Source organism: Hyla sarda, chromosome 7, assembly GCF_029499605.1.
Source record: "Hyla sarda isolate aHylSar1 chromosome 7, aHylSar1.hap1, whole genome shotgun sequence".
Taxonomy (NCBI): Eukaryota; Metazoa; Chordata; class Amphibia; order Anura; family Hylidae; genus Hyla; species Hyla sarda.
The window spans coordinates 106,076,082-106,093,591 of record NC_079195.1 but is presented as its reverse complement, the minus strand read 5'-3'; the positions used below and the strand labels follow the sequence as shown (position 1 = coordinate 106,093,591).

The 17,510-nt window shown below is 46.3% G+C and overlaps 1 protein-coding gene and 1 pseudogene across 2 annotated transcripts in view; one reads left to right on the top strand and one right to left on the bottom strand.

Moving 5' to 3' along the window:
- Window positions 1–395: 395 nt before the first annotated feature.
- CCAR1 (cell division cycle and apoptosis regulator 1) overlaps window positions 396–17,510 on the top strand; it is a 93,118-nt gene continuing 76,003 nt past the window's right edge. For both annotated transcript variants that reach the window (XM_056530322.1, XM_056530321.1), the window contains exon 1: window positions 396–522. The gene's annotated coding sequence lies outside the window, so the exon portion shown is untranslated. The remainder of the gene's footprint in view (window positions 523–17,510) is intronic.
- On the bottom strand, window positions 17,333–17,492 carry LOC130283544 (U2 spliceosomal RNA; annotated as a pseudogene).

Below are 17,510 nucleotides of genomic sequence, written 5' to 3'. Positions count from 1 at the left end.
CCAGTGTTTTCCAAACAGTGTGTCTCCAGCTGTTGCAAAACTACAACTCCCAGCATGCCCGGACAGCCTCTGGCTGTCCGGGCATGCTAGGAGTTGTAGTTTTGCAACAGCTGGAGTCTCATTCTTTAGAAAAAAAAAACTCATATCGTGCAGCCACCAGTTCACACTACGTATTTTGCGCTGAATTCCGCGGACCCGTTCACACAGCGGAATTTCGGCGGGATCCGCTTATAGAAAGAACATGTTCTCTCCATAAACTCTACCCTTGGCTGTAATGGCGACTCCATATAGAGCGCAGCCATTTTACAAAATAATCAGTGCGGGGTGACGCAAGCACGCACGCTCCTACGTCACTTACCACATGCGCTCTTGTGTACGGAAAGACTACTACGTGATTGGTATCCACGGCGTGACGTCTTGTGCGTAGAGTAGCTGGAGACCTCGGCGCATGCGCACTCTGGATATCGACGGCAGACCGGGCACAGATGCCATGGATTCGGTGACAGTGTGTAGCGGCTCGGGGTATGTGTTTGGTACCGGCGGGTACAGCGCTGGCGGATATTGACGGCTGTGTTTAGGAGCTGTAAGCGCAGGAGGCAGCAGTGTGAGGGTGACATTGTAGGCTCCTGGTTCCCATTAGTGCTCTTGTTAGTTTGTTGTGTGTTTGTATAGTGTCGCATATGAAGCTGTCGCTCTTCTCGGCAGACTTGCCTGTAGGTGAAGGGTTATTACAGCTGATATTCAGCCATCACTTTACAAGGGGTTGTAGGATTGTCTGCTGTACCTCCATAGTCACCCAGGACTGACAGCTCCCTCATACATGTCACCTCTATAGTCCATCCTACTATCTAGACAGGTGTATGCTTCAGGATTATTCCATTCTATACCATTTCTTATCACTTTCTACACCGCTATCTTCTAACCTCCAACTGTGGCAAAACTACAACTCCCAGCAAGTCTGAACAGCTTTCAGCTGTCTGGGCATGCTGGGAGTTGTAGTTTTGCTACAGGTAGAGGCACCCTGGCTGGAATACACTGTCCTAGACATTGAGAATTGAAAAGATTGTGTCCATAAGTTGTGACATGATTTTCCCCCTTGTAGATCAGCGGTGCCCTGTAGTCACTGTGTATGCCCATTATTTTGCCATAATTTTTTCCGCTTGTAGATCAGCGGTGCCCTGTATTTGCTGGCCATCTCCATTGTTGTGACGTATTATGTTCCCTTGTAGATCAGCGGTGCCCTGTATTTGCTGGCCATCTCCATTGTTGTGACGTATTATGTTCCCTTGTAGATCAGCGGTGCCCTGTATTTGCTGGCCATCCCCATTGTTGTGACATATGTCCCCTTGTAGATCAGCGGTGCCCTGTATTTGCTGGCCATCCCCATTGTTGTGACGTATTATGTCCTCTTGTAGATCAGCGGTGCCCTGTATTTACTGGCCATCTCCATTGTTGTGACGTATTATGTTCCCTTGTAGATCAGCGGTGCCCTGTATTTGCTGGCCATCCCCATTGTTGTGACGTATTATGTCCCCTTGTAGATCAGCGGTGCCCTGTATTTGCTGGCCATCCCCATTGTTGTGACGTATTATGTCCCCTTGTAGATCAGCGGTGCCCTGTATTTGCTGGCCATCCCCATTGTTGTGACGTATTATGTCCCCTTGTAGATCAGCGGTGCCCTGTATTTGCTGGCCATCTCCATTGTTGTGACGTATTATGTTCCCTTGTAGATCAGTGGTGCCCTGTATTTGCTGGCCATCCCCATTGTTGTGACGTATTATGTCCCCTTGTAGATCAGCGGTGCCCTGTATTTACTGGCCATCTCCATTGTTGTGACGTATTATGTTCCCTTGTAGATCAGCGGTGCCCTGTATTTGCTGGCCATCTCCATTGTTGTGACATATTATGTACCCTTGTAGATCAGCGGTGCCCTGTATTTGCTGGCCATCCCCATTGTTGTGACGTATTATGTCCCCTTGTAGATCAGCGGTGCCCTGTATTTGCTGGCCATCTCCATTGTTGTGACGTATTATGTCCCCTTGTAGATCAGCGGTGCCCTGTATTTGCTGGCCATCCCCATTGTTGTGACGTATTATGTCCCCTTGTAGATCAGCGGTGCCCTGTATTTACTGGCCATCCCCATTGTTGTGACGTATTATGTCCCCTTGTAGATCAGCGGTGCCCTGTATTTACTGGCCATCTCCATTGTTGTGACGTATTATGTTCCCTTGTAGATCAGCGGTGCCCTGTATTTGCTGGCCATCTCCATTGTTGTGACGTATTATGTTCCCTTGTAGATCAGCGGTGCCCTGTATTTGTTGGCCATCTCCATTGTTGTGACATATTATGTACCCTTGTAGATCAGCGGTGCCCTGTATTTGCTGGCCATCCCCATTGTTGTGACGTATTATGTCCCCTTGTAGATCAGCGGTGCCCTGTATTTGCTGGCCATCTCCATTGTTGTGACGTATTATGTCCCCTTGTAGATCAGCGGTGCCCTGTATTTGCTGGCCATCCCCATTGTTGTGACATGTTCCCTTGTAGATCAGCGGTGCCCTGTATTTGTTGGCCATCCCCATTGTTGTGACGTATTATGTTCCCTTGTAGATCAGCGGTGCCCTGTATTTACTGGCCATCCCCATTGTTGTGACGTATTATGTTCCCTTGTAGATCAGCGGTGCCCTGTATTTGCTGGCCATCCCCATTGTTGTGACATATGTTCCCTTGTAGATCAGCGGTGCCCTGTATTTGCTGGCCATCTCCATTGTTGTGACGTATTATGTTCTCTTGTAGATCAGCGGTGCCCTGTATTTACTGGCCATCTCCATTGTTGTGACGTATTATGTTCCCTTGTAGATCAGCGGTGCCCTGTATTTGCTGGCCATCTCCATTGTTGTGACGTATTATGTTCCCTTGTAGATCAGCGGTGCCCTGTATTTACTGGCCATCTCCATTGTTGTGACGTATTATGTTCCCTTGTAGATCAGCGGTGCCCTGTATTTGCTGGCCATCCCCATTGTTGTGACATATTATGTACCCTTGTAGATCAGCGGTGCCCTGTATTTGCTGGCCATCCCCATTGTTGTGACATATTATGTTCCCTTGTAGATCAGCGGTGCCCTGTATTTGCTGGCCATCCCCATTGTTGTGACATATGTCCCCTTGTAGATCAGCGGTGCCCTGTATTTGCTGGCCATCCCCATTGTTGTGACGTATTATGTCCTCTTGTAGATCAGCGGTGCCCTGTATTTACTGGCCATCTCCATTGTTGTGACGTATTATGTTCCCTTGTAGATCAGCGGTGCCCTGTATTTGCTGGCCATCCCCATTGTTGTGACGTATTATGTCCCCTTGTAGATCAGCGGTGCCCTGTATTTACTGGCCATCTCCATTGTTGTGACGTATTATGTTCCCTTGTAGATCAGCGGTGCCCTGTATTTGCTGGCCATCTCCATTGTTGTGACATATTATGTACCCTTGTAGATCAGCGGTGCCCTGTATTTGCTGGCCATCTCCATTGTTGTGACGTATTATGTTCCCTTGTAGATCAGCGGTGCCCTGTATTTGCTGGCCATCTCCATTGTTGTGACGTATTATGTTCCCTTGTAGATCAGCGGTGCCCTGTATTTGCTGGCCATCTCCATTGTTGTGACATATTATGTACCCTTGTAGATCAGCGGTGCCCTGTATTTGCTGGCCATCCCCATTGTTGTGACATATGTTCCCTTGTAGATCAGCGGTGCCCTGTATTTGTTGGCCATCTCCATTGTTGTGACGTATTATGTTCCCTTGTAGATCAGCGGTGCCCTGTATTTGCTGGCCATCCCCATTGTTGTGACGTATTATGTTCCCTTGTAGATCAGCGGTGCCCTGTATTTGCTGGCCATCCCCATTGTTGTGACATATTATGTACCCTTGTAGATCAGCGGTGCCCTGTATTTGCTGGCCATCCCCATTGTTGTGACATATTATGTTCCCTTGTAGATCAGCGGTGCCCTGTATTTGCTGGCCATCCCCATTGTTGTGACATATGTCCCCTTGTAGATCAACGGTGCCCTGTATTTGCTGGCCATCCCCATTGTTGTGACGTATTATGTCCTCTTGTAGATCAGCGGTGCCCTGTATTTACTGGCCATCTCCATTGTTGTGACGTATTATGTTCCCTTGTAGATCAGCGGTGCCCTGTATTTGCTGGCCATCTCCATTGTTGTGACATATTATGTACCCTTGTAGATCAGCGGTGCCCTGTATTTGCTGGCCATCCCCATTGTTGTGACGTATTATGTCCCCTTGTAGATCAGCGGTGCCCTGTATTTGCTGGCCATCTCCATTGTTGTGACGTATTATGTCCCCTTGTAGATCAGCGGTGCCCTGTATTTGCTGGCCATCCCCATTGTTGTGACATGTTCCCTTGTAGATCAGCGGTGCCCTGTATTTGTTGGCCATCCCCATTGTTGTGACGTATTATGTTCCCTTGTAGATCAGCGGTGCCCTGTATTTACTGGCCATCCCCATTGTTGTGACGTATTATGTTCCCTTGTAGATCAGCGGTGCCCTGTATTTGCTGGCCATCCCCATTGTTGTGACATATGTTCCCTTGTAGATCAGCGGTGCCCTGTATTTGCTGGCCATCTCCATTGTTGTGACGTATTATGTTCTCTTGTAGATCAGCGGTGCCCTGTATTTGCTGGCCATCTCCATTGTTGTGACGTATTATGTTCCCTTGTAGATCAGCGGTGCCCTGTATTTACTGGCCATCTCCATTGTTGTGACGTATTATGTTCCCTTGTAGATCAGCGGTGCCCTGTATTTACTGGCCATCCCCATTGTTGTGACGTATTATGTCCCCTTGTAGATCAGCGGTGCCCTGTATTTACTGGCCATCTCCATTGTTGTGACATATTATGTTCCCTTGTAGATCAGCGGTGCCCTGTATTTACTGGCTATCTCCATTGTTGTGACATATGTTCCCTTGTAGATCAGCGGTGCCCTGTATTTGCTGGCCATCCCCATTGTTGTGACGTATTATGTCCCCTTGTAGATCAGCGGTGCCCTGTATTTGCTGGCCATCTCCATTGTTGTGACATATGTACCCTTGTAGATCAGCGGTGCCCTGTATTTGCTGGCCATCTCCATTGTTGTGACATATTATGTACCCTTGTAGATCAGCGGTGCCCTGTATTTACTGGCCATCTCCATTGTTGTGACGTATTATGTTCTCTTGTAGATCAGCGGTGCCCTGTATTTGCTGGCCATCTCCATTGTTGTGACATATGTTCCCTTGTAGATCAGCGGTGCCCTGTATTTGCTGGCCATCTCCATTGTTGTGATGTATTATGTCCTCTTGTAGATCAGCGGTGCCCTGTATTTGCTGGCCATCTCCATTGTTGTGACATATGTCCCCTTGTAGATCAGCGGTGCCCTGTATTTGCTGGCCATCCCCATTGTTGTGATGTATTATGTTCTCTTGTAGATCAGCGGTGCCCTGTATATGCTGGCCATCTCCATTGTTGTGACATATGTTCCCTTGTAGATCAGCGGTGCCCTGTATTTGCTGGCCATCTCCATTGTTGTGACATATGTCCCCTTGTAGATCAGCGGTGCCCTGTATTTGCTGGCCATCCCCATTGTTGTGACGTATTATGTCCCCTTGTAGATCAGCGGTGCCCTGTATTTGCTGGCCATCTCCATTGTTGTGACATATTATGTACCCTTGTAGATCAGCGGTGCCCTGTATTTACTGGCCATCCCCATTGTTGTGACGTATTATGTCCCCTTGTAGATCAGCGGTGCCCTGTATTTGCTGGCCATCCCCACTGTTGTGATGTATTATGTTCTCTTGTAGATCAGTGGTGCCCTGTTTTTGTTGGCCATCCCCATTGTTGTGACATATGTTCCCTTGTAGATCAGCGGTGCCCTGTATTTACTGGCCATCTCCATTGTTGTGACGTATTATGTCCTCTTGTAGATCAGCGGTGCCCTGTATTTGCTGGCCATCTCCATTGTTGTGACGTATTATGTCCCCTTGTAGATCAGCGGTGCCCTGTATTTGCTGGCCATCTCCATTGTTGTGACATATTATGTACCCTTGTAGATCAGCGGTGCCCTGTATTTGCTGGCCATCTCCATTGTTGTGACATATTATGTTCCCTTGTAGATCAGCGGTGCCCTGTATTTGCTGGCCATCCCCATTGTTGTGACTTATGTCCCCTTGTAGATCAGCGGTGCCCTGTATTTGTTGGCCATCCCCATTGTTGTGACTTATGTTCCCTTGTAGATCAGCGGTGCCCTGTATTTGTTGGCCATCCCCATTGTTGTGACGTATTATGTTCCCTTGTAGATCAGCGGTGCCCTGTATTTGCTGGCCATCCCCATTGTTGTGACATAATATTTTGCCATTGGAGACCTGCCCTTTAGTCACAGTGCGTCCCCATTGTTGTGATGTATTGAGTTTGAGTGACAATCTCCATGGTATTACCTCAGTGTTCTCGTACCTAACAGCCCTTTAGACATTTGCTAAGCAGTTCAGGTTATACGTCAGGAGATACATTGAATACGTACCTAACCACATGCTGTGGTGTATACCCATAGACTTCCATTATGTCAAAGTAGTGAAACGTATGTCCCTTTTGACTACATTTTGTCCCCTGTCCAATTTCCTATAATTTTTTTTGTGTGATTGAAAAGTACTGCATGCACTAATTTTCTATTCCACAAAAAATGAGTAGGTCCTGTATAGCACAGATTCCCCATATAAGTGTATTGCAGATGGATAGAAGTCCTGTGGGACGGCTTCTGCAGCGGGACTATGCTTTTGTATGGTCCCACCTCTCTGTCTGGCCCCAATACAGCTTGTAAACCTCCATAAAGGGCAGTGGAGCCTTGGGCAGTGTGTGCTCTGTGTGTTTTCAGGCCTCACATCGCACTTTCCTCATTAAAGCCTGTGTGATGCTTAGTGCCCCCCCCAGTACCCTCCTCCTGCTCCTCCAGGGACCATAATGTGACATGAAGGTGTGAAGTGACTGATTGTAATCCCCTGATGCGTATGACATCCGGATGTGTGGTACAGGTGTAATCCTACCCTTACACGGCAGGCTGCTTTGCATGAAAAGGGATGATTAATGGAAATGGTATAAAAAGAAAAACGTTGTTGCCTGTATCATCCAATCACAGGACACCTTCATTTCATCCTCTGCTAGGCTGTGATTGGTTACTAAGAGCAACAAAAACAGTTTCCATATCCGTTCAAGCCAGTTGTTTAAAAGGGTATAGTTGTTTAAAAGGGTATTCTCATTCTTCAAATTTCCCCGTATCCATAGGATAGGGCAGTGTTTAATAACCAGTGTGCCTCCAGCTGTTGCAAAACTACAACTCCCAGCATGGCCAGACAGCTGAATGCTGGGAGTTGTAGTTTTGCAACAGCTGGAGGCACACTGGTTAGGAAATGCTGGAATAGGAGATAACATGTACATCAGTGGGGGGATCGACATTTTAGCCCCCACTGATCCCCCCCCCCCCCCCCCCCAGAACGCGACCACTGCTTCATTCATTCTCTATGGGCTTTTAGAACGTTGCCAAATGCTACTGAATGCTACAGTTTTTGGAGGGTCCGCATGGTCAGACCATCGCTTTTTAGCAAGTTATCCCCTATCCTATAGATTAGGGATAACTTGCTGACATTAGAATCCCTGGGTTTATTTAGTGAATCCTATACTTATTATTGTAATAACACATCATGATGGGGATTTTATTTGTAGAAATTATTGAAAAAAACTAGCTTTTCTGCTAAGTTACATTTCTTAAAGGGGACCTGTCATATAGATGTGGCCCAATCTACAGGAATCATGTTATAGGGCAAGAGAAGCTGAGCAGATTGATATATAGTTTGATGGGGAAAGTTCCAGAATAACCTGTAATTTATTCATGTAAATCTCTGTTCATTCTAGGCTAAGTAGTCAAGTGGGCAGTCCTACTTCCTACTGGAAAACTTTTTTTTTTTTTAAATGAACTGGTGCCAGAAAGTTAAACAGATTTGTAAATTACTTCTATTTAAAAAAATCTTAATCCTTTCAGTAATTATTAGCAGCTGTATGCTACAGAGGAAATTCTATTATTTTTTACTTTCTTTTTTGTCTTGTCCACAGTGCTCTCTGCTGACACCTCTGTCTGTGTCAGGAACTGTCCAGAGCAGCATAGGTTTGCTATGGGGATTTTCTCCTGCTCTTGACAGTTCCTGATACGGGCATCAGGTGTCAGCAGAGAGCACTGTGGACAAGACAAAAATGAAAAGAATTTCCTTCTACATCTGCCAAAATGTACTGGAAGGATTTAAGATTTTTTAATAGAAGTAATTTACAAATCTGTTTAACTTTCTGGCACCAGTTGATAAAAAAAAAAAAAAAATGTTTTCCACCGGAGTACCCCTTCAAACAAAGATAGCTGTCAATGACTCCTAAAACAATCCATCTGCGATTGCACTGGGTCCTGCTGCTGGCACCACTGACAATAGATAATTTTGCAGGGGAGTGTAGTATTACCGTACATGAGCTGCTTGTCCATATCGATGGCCAGAGGTGGACATACATATACTCTTCTTTCTGCATCTCCCCTACTAGATAGGGATCCCTGCTGGTGAGCGGGATGATCAGCAATCTTCAGTTTCATCTCTGCTTGTCAGGGAAGAAGCCGAGCATGCACAATTGCTGACATGCTTTGTAAGGCCAGCTTCAGTCAAGTGTAATATGGACACATATTTGCACCCATATTCAGGGTGTGAGTCCTGGTCCTGTGCATCTAATGACCTGAACTGAAAGCATTATAGATCCTAATGATACTGTCAGGTCATAAGACCAGCGGTCAGGCCGGGACTTGTTACGGTAACAAAAATGTGTTCGTGTGATGCTTTTCTGAAACCAACCTAAGCATACTTGTCAGTGACATTTTAGTTTTTATCTCTGGAGATTGGTGTTCAAAGCTGCAGCTTAAAGGGGTGATCATGTAGCCCAGCGCTGTTGCCAATACTCAAGCTTGCACCAGAGCTCGGAAACAATGGCCCTGATTTACTAAGAGTGTCTGGTTATTTTCAGAATTTTTTTTTTTTCCCGACTAATTTTTCTCACATGTACCGTATTTATCAATGTTTCACACATGTTGGGAAAATTCTGTCGCATGATATTAAATTCTGTCGCACGGGAAAAATAAAGTGTAAGGCAATAAATAAAGCAAAGTAACTCTGCACCAGGACATAACTTTACATTCTTGGTCATTAATTGATTAATGAACAAAAGGTAAAGAAGAAAAAAAGGAAATGAAAGCCAAAATTTTTTTTTTCTTTTAAAAAGAGAAATTCCCAAAAAATAAAAAATGTAATCTAAAAATCTACAAAGGGGACTAAGTAACAGGATTTAAAAAAAATAAAAAAAAAACACACTTTTTAACAGATTCCCCACACCTCAAGTCAGTCGGGTTTTCAAGTTCAGTATTTCACTATTTTTCTGGGGGGGGTTTAAATATAACTGCCGGGTTTTCAGGAAAATGTCAAGAACATGCCCCCAATTATGTAAACCACACCCCTTTAGTTGGTTTAAAAAAATACTCAGAGTAATTAGAAAACCGTCAGGTTTTTACCAGTAAAATGTGCCGCACAAAGGCCCTCATTTACTAAGAGTGTTCTGTAGATTTCTTTGTGTGTTTTAATTCCCTACAATTTATTTTCCACGGTATTTACTAAGGTTTCCCTACATTTTCCACTTTCCCTACATTTTGCTTTTTTTTACACATGTTCTGATCTGTCTGGTTTTCCTCAGCTCAAATCCACCACATTTTATGGGGAAACCTTAGTAAATATGTTGGGTTTTTGTGAAAAATGACAGGAACACGCCCCTTTTCAGAGACCACGCCCCATTTCCCATGCGGCCACGCCCCTTTCCCCCGGGTTTTATTAGAAAAATGGAGAGTTAGTCGGGGTTTTTTCAAATCTGGCACAGACGGACTTTATGGCGCATTGCGACAGAATCTGGCACACAACCCGATAAAACATGTCGGGTTTGCAATAGTAAATGAGGGCCAAAGTGTTGCAGAGGACGTACAACACAAATTGTGTTGCGTAACCCGATAAAAAGAGTCAAGATCATGTTAGTAAATCAGGGCCAATGAATAAAAAATATGTGTAAAAAAAAAAAAATAATAAATAAAAAAAAAATAAAAAAAATGACATTTATACAAATAGTCATGCTAAACTTTATACAGTATAGTGGATTTGGGAAGCTTTTTTAATGAAAAGGGTAAATTATTAAAACAAATTTGCTATTGGTTATTTGGAATTCTTTATATCCATAGATATACATGGTGAAAGTACATTTTACTGACATTTTCCAGCATGCTTAGTGTATAACAAATGTGCCATTCTGTGCTGCTTAAACAGTGTCTGTTGCATTGGCACTAATGTGAACTGTGTCTTTCAGGGACCCCGTGTGGGGTTTGTTTTGTGAACTATAACCTGCACAATACAGTTGCAGCCTCCATAAAACTGGTTTCTCCCAGTAATCATAATGTCCACACCTTGCCGTACACACCTTGGTGCATGAGACAGGCTTGGTGAAGGGCATTCAAAGTCATCTGCCAGCCACTGCTTTTAGTTAGGAAATAGTGCCATATAATTGCCATGCCTGCAATGAAGAGAGAACACCCTGTCTGAAACAACTTGCATTTCTTATGCTTTAAAGTACAGTTAAATAGAAAGCTCTGATATCTTATCAGCGTTTAGCACCATTTTACGACCTCACCCTATCAGCCAAAATGGAGAATTATTCTGTTAGGTCAGTGGCCGCTCTGGCTGACCGGGCCTATTCAGGCATTACATCAGGCCGCCGCCACATGTGGACATTGCTTAGTGCGATTAAAAATTTTGCATTCCAACATTACTGTAATAATTCTCAATATGGTAGCATGGCGACCACCACACAACAGTTGTTCAAAATCCAATTTTGGTAGATGTTTGGTTACTGGTTGTAAGTTTTATGCCACTTTGTCAGCATTGCTCTCAGTGCAAATTGTGATCAACTGTGACCAGCCAGGGACTTCTCTTCGGTTCCTATTTTTGTTCATTTTAGTCAAATGGCAGCTGTACCGGTCATGAAACAATAGGGTACAGACAAATCACACAAATAGATGTGATGTTCTATCATGTCTCTGTGTAGGCTTAGCTTTAAAGGGCTGCCTTCAGTTCTAAGCTATCCTATCTCATGGTGGTGTAAACTGATCGTACCATTGCTTATACTGTGGTTTTCAGTATTTATGGTAGCAGTTTGCATTAGCTCTAGCTCTTATGAAGCATGATCAGATACATTGCCATAGTGCATCTGTCACATACATTTTTGGCATGAAACCGCCACCATAGCCTATCAGGTGTTGGGCACCCCAGCATACCTTTTATTAGTTTTTGAGCCTTTATGCTCCCACAAATTAAGTTTGTTCCATGTTCATCATGTTTTTGTCAGAGCAGCGTGGTTTAGGGGTGTTCTGTGTAACTTGGCCACCATGCCTCTTAGCACTACATCATGCTGCTTTGATTGACACACGGTGCTCACCTGTCAATGGCAGCTTTGTGTGTTTTGTCTGCGCATGCACCGCCATTGTTGATTGTGACCCACATACAGTACGTTTGTGACCCTGTCAGACACATTACGTGTGTGCCAAAATCCCTGCAGGCAGAGAGTTCTTCAGACCCTGCTACTACTGACAGGTCTTCTAGGCCTCTATGGATTTCGATGCATTAACAGTGTGTGTTACAGGTTCACAGACTTACACCGCATGTGCCACTGTCCTTATTGGCATACGTGCCCTGTGTGTCAATCAAAGCAATATGACATAGTCTAGAGAGGCATTGCGGCTCAGAGGCACAGCAGACCCCCAGCCACGACATTGTTAAACACACAACAATGGCAGCAGGCAGGTGTCGGTGCAGTAGCGCACACAGTAAGGCGAAGGCTTTTGAGGCTGGCCTAGTGACAAGAAGGGCAGCGAAGAAGCCCCTTCTCTCTAAGAATAACATGAGGGACAGACTGACATTCTTCATGAAAGTACAGGGATTAGACTGCAGAGGACTGGGGTACAGTTATTTTTTCTGTTGAAGCCTCCTCCAGACCATTTGGGTCTTCTGGAAGGGAAAAGGGGAGCTCTACCATGGGTCTTCTGTCATGCCAACAGTGGACTCACTATTCTCACTCACAGCCATGGAAAAAGACATCCTCCAAGGCAACTTCTCCCAACAATCCAGGAGCATCCATCGGTTAGCATTTGGCCGATATCCAGCATGCCATGAAAAATAAGCATTAGGTACTGCTGTGTGCAGAAATGTTTGAACTATTAAAATATAATGTTAAAGGGGAAAGGCAGCAAAAAACTTTTAACTTTCCCTGTGTCCGGGCTGCAAAAAAAAAAAAAAAAAACTTTAACTCCCCTTCCTACGTTCTCCCCGTTGCGCTGGTATCAGCGTCCCCTTTCTCTGCTGCTGCCCTTCGCCCTGCTTCTTGGGCTTGGAATGTCACACTGTGGTCAAAGTATCGCCGGGCGCAGCGATATCCCGCCTCGGCCAGTGATAGGCTGAGCACACTGTCATGTAAGGAGCTCGGGCAGCGATAGGCTGACCGCAGTGTGACATTCTGAGCCTAAGAAGCAGGGAGCCAGCGCAACAGGGGAAAGTAGGAAGGTGAGTTAAAGTTTAGTTTTTGCAGCCCGGGCTCAGGGAGATTTAAAAGTTTTTCGCTGCATTTCTCCTTTAATGATCGTGTATGGCGAACAGCGTAAATGTAAAAATACCAAAGTCCAAAATTGCAGAATTATTTTGGCTAATCACATTCCAGAAAAAAATAGAATAAAAAATGAACAAAAAGTCATATACCGTATTTTTCGCCGTATAAGACGGGAAAAGTTGGTGCGTCTTATACAGCGAATACACGCCTATCGCCGCGGTCCCTACAGCCATCAACGGCCGGGACCCGCGGCTAATACAGGGCATCACTGATCGTGGTGATGCCCTGTATTAACCCTTCAGACGCGGCGATCAAAGCTGACCACCGCGTCTGAAGCGAAAGTGACACGGCTGCTCAGTCAGGCTGTTCGGGACCGCCGCGGTGAAATCGCGGTGTCCCGAACAGCTTACAGGACACCGGGAGGGACCTTACCTGCCTCCTCGGTGTCTGCTCCGTGCCGGAATCCCCTGCATGGCGGCCCTCTCCTTCAACATCATCACGTCGTCGCGCACGCCGTCCCGTCATCCAATAGGAGCGACGTGCGGAGCGACGTGATGACGGAGAGCGTGGATCCCGGGGAAGATGATGTCCGGAGCGATGGGGACACCCCGGGGACGCGGTGACAGCGATGGAGCGACATCCAGGGCAGCGGTGACGGGTCCGGAGCGGCGGGGACAAGTGAGTATTACCTCCTATCCAGTGGTCTTCAACCTGCCGACCTCCAGATGTTGCAAAACTACAACTCCCAGCATGCCCGGACAGCCAACGGCCAACGGCTGTCCGGGCATGCTGGGAGTTGTATTTTTGCAACATCTGGAGGTCTGCAGGTTGAAGATCACTGTTCGGTTCAGAATCTTTTTTTACTAGGTTTTGCACCTCAAAAATTGGGTGCGTCTTATATGCCGGTGCGTCCTATAGGGCGAAAAATACGGTATATGTATGCAGTACCAACACAAATTAAAGAACACTGCGCAAAAAATTAGCTCTCGCACAGCTGCGTATAGGAAAAAATAAGAAAGTTAGAATAGGGGGTCAAAATAGGGACATTTTAAACATACTTTTGAAAAAGTTATAATAGAAAGCATGTAATTATCGGTATTGTATAGAACTTGCACTGTGTTAAAGTGAACCCCCCCTTCCCCAAAAAAATTGGTAAATTTTTGGTACATTTTTGTCGATACATTTTTTTCTTGGTGAAAAATTCAAAAATTTCATGAAATATTTGAAAGTTTAGCATTTTTCTAACATTGAAACTCTCTGCTTATAAGGAAAATAGACATTCCAAATAAAGTACTGTATTTATCGGCGTATAACACGCACTTTTTAGGCTAAAATTTTTAGCCTAAAGTCTGTGTGCGTGTTATACGCCGATACCCCCCCCCAGGAAAGGCAGGGGGAGAGAGGCCGTCGCTGCCCGCTTCTCTCCCCCTGCCTTTCCTGGGGTCTAGAGCGCTGCTGTCGGCCCTTTTCACCCCCTGGTTATCGGCACCGCTGCCCGTTCTGTCCCCCTGACTATCGGTGCTGGCGCCGATTGCCAGGGAGAGAGAAGCGACGCCGACAGCCAGGGGGAGAGAAGGGGCAGCAGCACCCATTGCCGGCGCCGCTGCCCCGTTGCCTCCCCCCATCCCCGGTGGCATAATTACCTGAGTCCGGTCCGCGCTGCTGAAGGCCTCCGGCGTGCGTCCCCAGCGTCATTGCTATGCGCTGAACGGCGCGGCGCATGACGTCAGAGCGCCGCGCCATGCATAGCAACGACGCTGGGGACGCACGACGGAGGCCTGGAGCAGCGCGGACCCGACTCAGGTAATTATGCCACCGGGGATGGGGGGAGGCAACGGGGCAGCGGCGCCGGCAATGGGTGCCGCTGCCCCTTCTCTCCCCCTGGCTGTCGGCGCCGCTTCTCTCCCCCTGGCTATCGGCGCCGGCACCGATAGTCAGGGGGACAGAACGGGCAGCGGCGCCGATATCCAGGGGGTGAGAAGGGCCGAGAGCAGCGCTCTAGACCCCAGGAAAGGCAGGGGGAGAGAAGCGGGCAGCGACGGCCTCTCTTCCCCTGCCTTTCCAGGGGGTATATCGGGGTATACACGCGCACACACGCACCCTCATTTTTTCATGGATATTTGGGTAAAAAACTTTTTTAACCCAAATATCCGTGGTAAAATGAGGGTGCGTGTTATAGGCCGGTGCGTGGTATACCCCGATAAATACGGTATATATTGATTCGCATATACAATATGTCTACTTTATGTTTGCATCATAAAATTGACGTGTTTTTACTTTTGGAAGACACCAGAGGGCTTCAAAGTTCAACAGCAATTTTCAAATTCAGTCTTTGAATTTTTTACAAGGGGTAAAAGGAGTATGGAAATACCCCATGTGTTGACCTCAAGTGCTCTGTGGGCGCACTACAATGCTCAGAAGAGGAGGAGTCACATTTGGCTTTTTCAAAGCAAAGTTTGCTGAAATGGTTTTTGGGGGTGCATGTCACATTTAAGAATCCCCTATGGTTCCATAACAGCAAAAAAAAACTAAAAAACATGGCATACTATTTTGGAAACTACACCCCTCAAGGCACGTAACAAGGGGTACAGTGATGACTTTTCGTTTAAATTCAGAAGTGTAAATGAAATTAAATTTTTTGCACAAAAATGCAGTTTTCCCTCCAAATTTTACATTTTTACAAGAGGTAATAGGAGAAAATGCCCCCCAAAATGTGTAATGGAAATAACCCATGTGTGGATGGAAAGTGCTCTGCGGTCGAACTACAATGCTCAGAAGAGAAGGGGACCATGTGTGTTAACAAATCCCCCATGCTACCAGAACAGTGGACCCCCCCCAACGTGACCCCATTTTGGAAACTACACCCCTCACGGAATTTAAAAGGGGGTGCAATGAGCATTTATACCCCACTTGTGTTTGACAGACTTTTGGAACAGTGGGCTGTGCAAATTAAAAATCAAATTTTTCATTTTCACGGACCACTGTTCCAAAGATCTGTCAGACACCTATGGGGCGTAAATGCTCACTGTACCCCTTATTACACTCCATGAGGGGTGCAGTTCCAAAATCGGGTCACATGGGGGGGGGGGTGCACCGTTCTGGCACCATGGGGACTTTGTAATTGCACATGGCCTTCAATTCCAGGCAAATTCTCTCTCCAATGGCGCTCCTTCCCTTCTGAGCCCTGTAGTGCACCAGCAGAGCACTTTACATGCACATATGGGGTATTTATATACTCTAAAGAAATAGTGTTACAAATGACCCCTTGTAAAAATGAAAAATTTGGGATAACACCAGCATTTTTGTGAAAAAAAATTCATTTTCAACGAAAATTCTTCAAACACCTGTGTTAAGGCTCAATGTACCCCTTACGTTCCTTAAGGGGTTCAGTTTCCAAAATGGGGTCACAGGTAGGTGTTTTCTTTTTAATTTTTTTGTCAGAACCTCTGTAACGATCAGCCACCCCTGTGCAAATGTACATGGCGCTCTCACTCCTAAGCCTTGTTGTGCGCCCGCGGAGCATTTTACGTCCACATATGAGGTATTTCCATATTCAGGAGAAATTACGTTACAAATTTTAGGGGTCTTTTTTTTCCCTCTTAACTCTTGTGAAAATAATAAGTATGGGGCAACACCAGCAAGTTAGTGTAAAAAAAATTTGTTAGGCAATTTCTCCCGAGTAAGGAAATACCCCATATGTGGCCCCAAACTGTTGCCTTAAAATACGACAGGGCTCTGAAGTGAGAGAGCGCCATGTGCATTTATGGCCTAAATTAGGGATTTGCATAGGGGTATTCTACGCCAGTGATTCCCAAACAGGGTGCCTCCAGCTGTTGCAAAACTCCCAGCATGCCTTGACAGTCAGTGACTTTTTTTTTTTAAGCCGAGGAACGTGCTCTCGATTCACCCAAAGTGCAAGAAAAAGTGCAAACGTGTTACACTAAAAAAACGTGCACAAAGGATGCGGTCTATCGCAAGCCCTTCTCCGATGGGAGAGAGGCCCCCCAACAAACCTTACCCTTCGCCTCCGGACCAAGAGGTACCTGTGAGGTTCCAGGTTCGATGTCCCTTTTCGCCGAAGCTACTAGGGGACCACAAATGCTCCCGGCATCCCCCTTGGCGTTAGCCAAGGTATCTGCCCGCAGAGCCGATAACGGTAGGTACCCTGCCAAAGCAGGAGTACCCGGGGTGTTTGCAGGGAGGTGCGGAACCTAATGGCCACACACACCTCCCCTAGACCGCCAGGAGGAACACCCAGAAGGGCTACCGCATCCTGACAAATCCTGTGAACACACAACACGAAAAAAGTGACACAGTGAGACAAAAAGAAACAAATAAGTGAATGTGTGCAGATATACTGCCCGGACATCCGGACGGATCTATAAAAATTTCTCTGATCCTAGCCAGAAGGCCGGGAATCAAGAGGTGAGTGCCACAAGGTGAAGAGATTATGGTGCCCGTGCTTCAACTCAGTGAGCCAGTACTCCCAGTGAGTTTCGGCACCTCGGGGTCACCACTCCCCGAGGCACAAAAGTACCTCGGCTCTAGACCCTCTCAGCCTCATGGCGAGACCCGGAGGGAACAGGTCACATCGGGGCAGCCGTCGAGCTGATTCCTCAGAACCAGCCCCGGAAAGCCCTGGTACACCTGCGTCCTCCATGCAGCACCCATCCCCACCAGCATGAAAACTGATAAGAACAGATACTACACTTGATCTTAGCCAAAAGGCCGAGAAGCGACAATGACTGTCCGGCAATA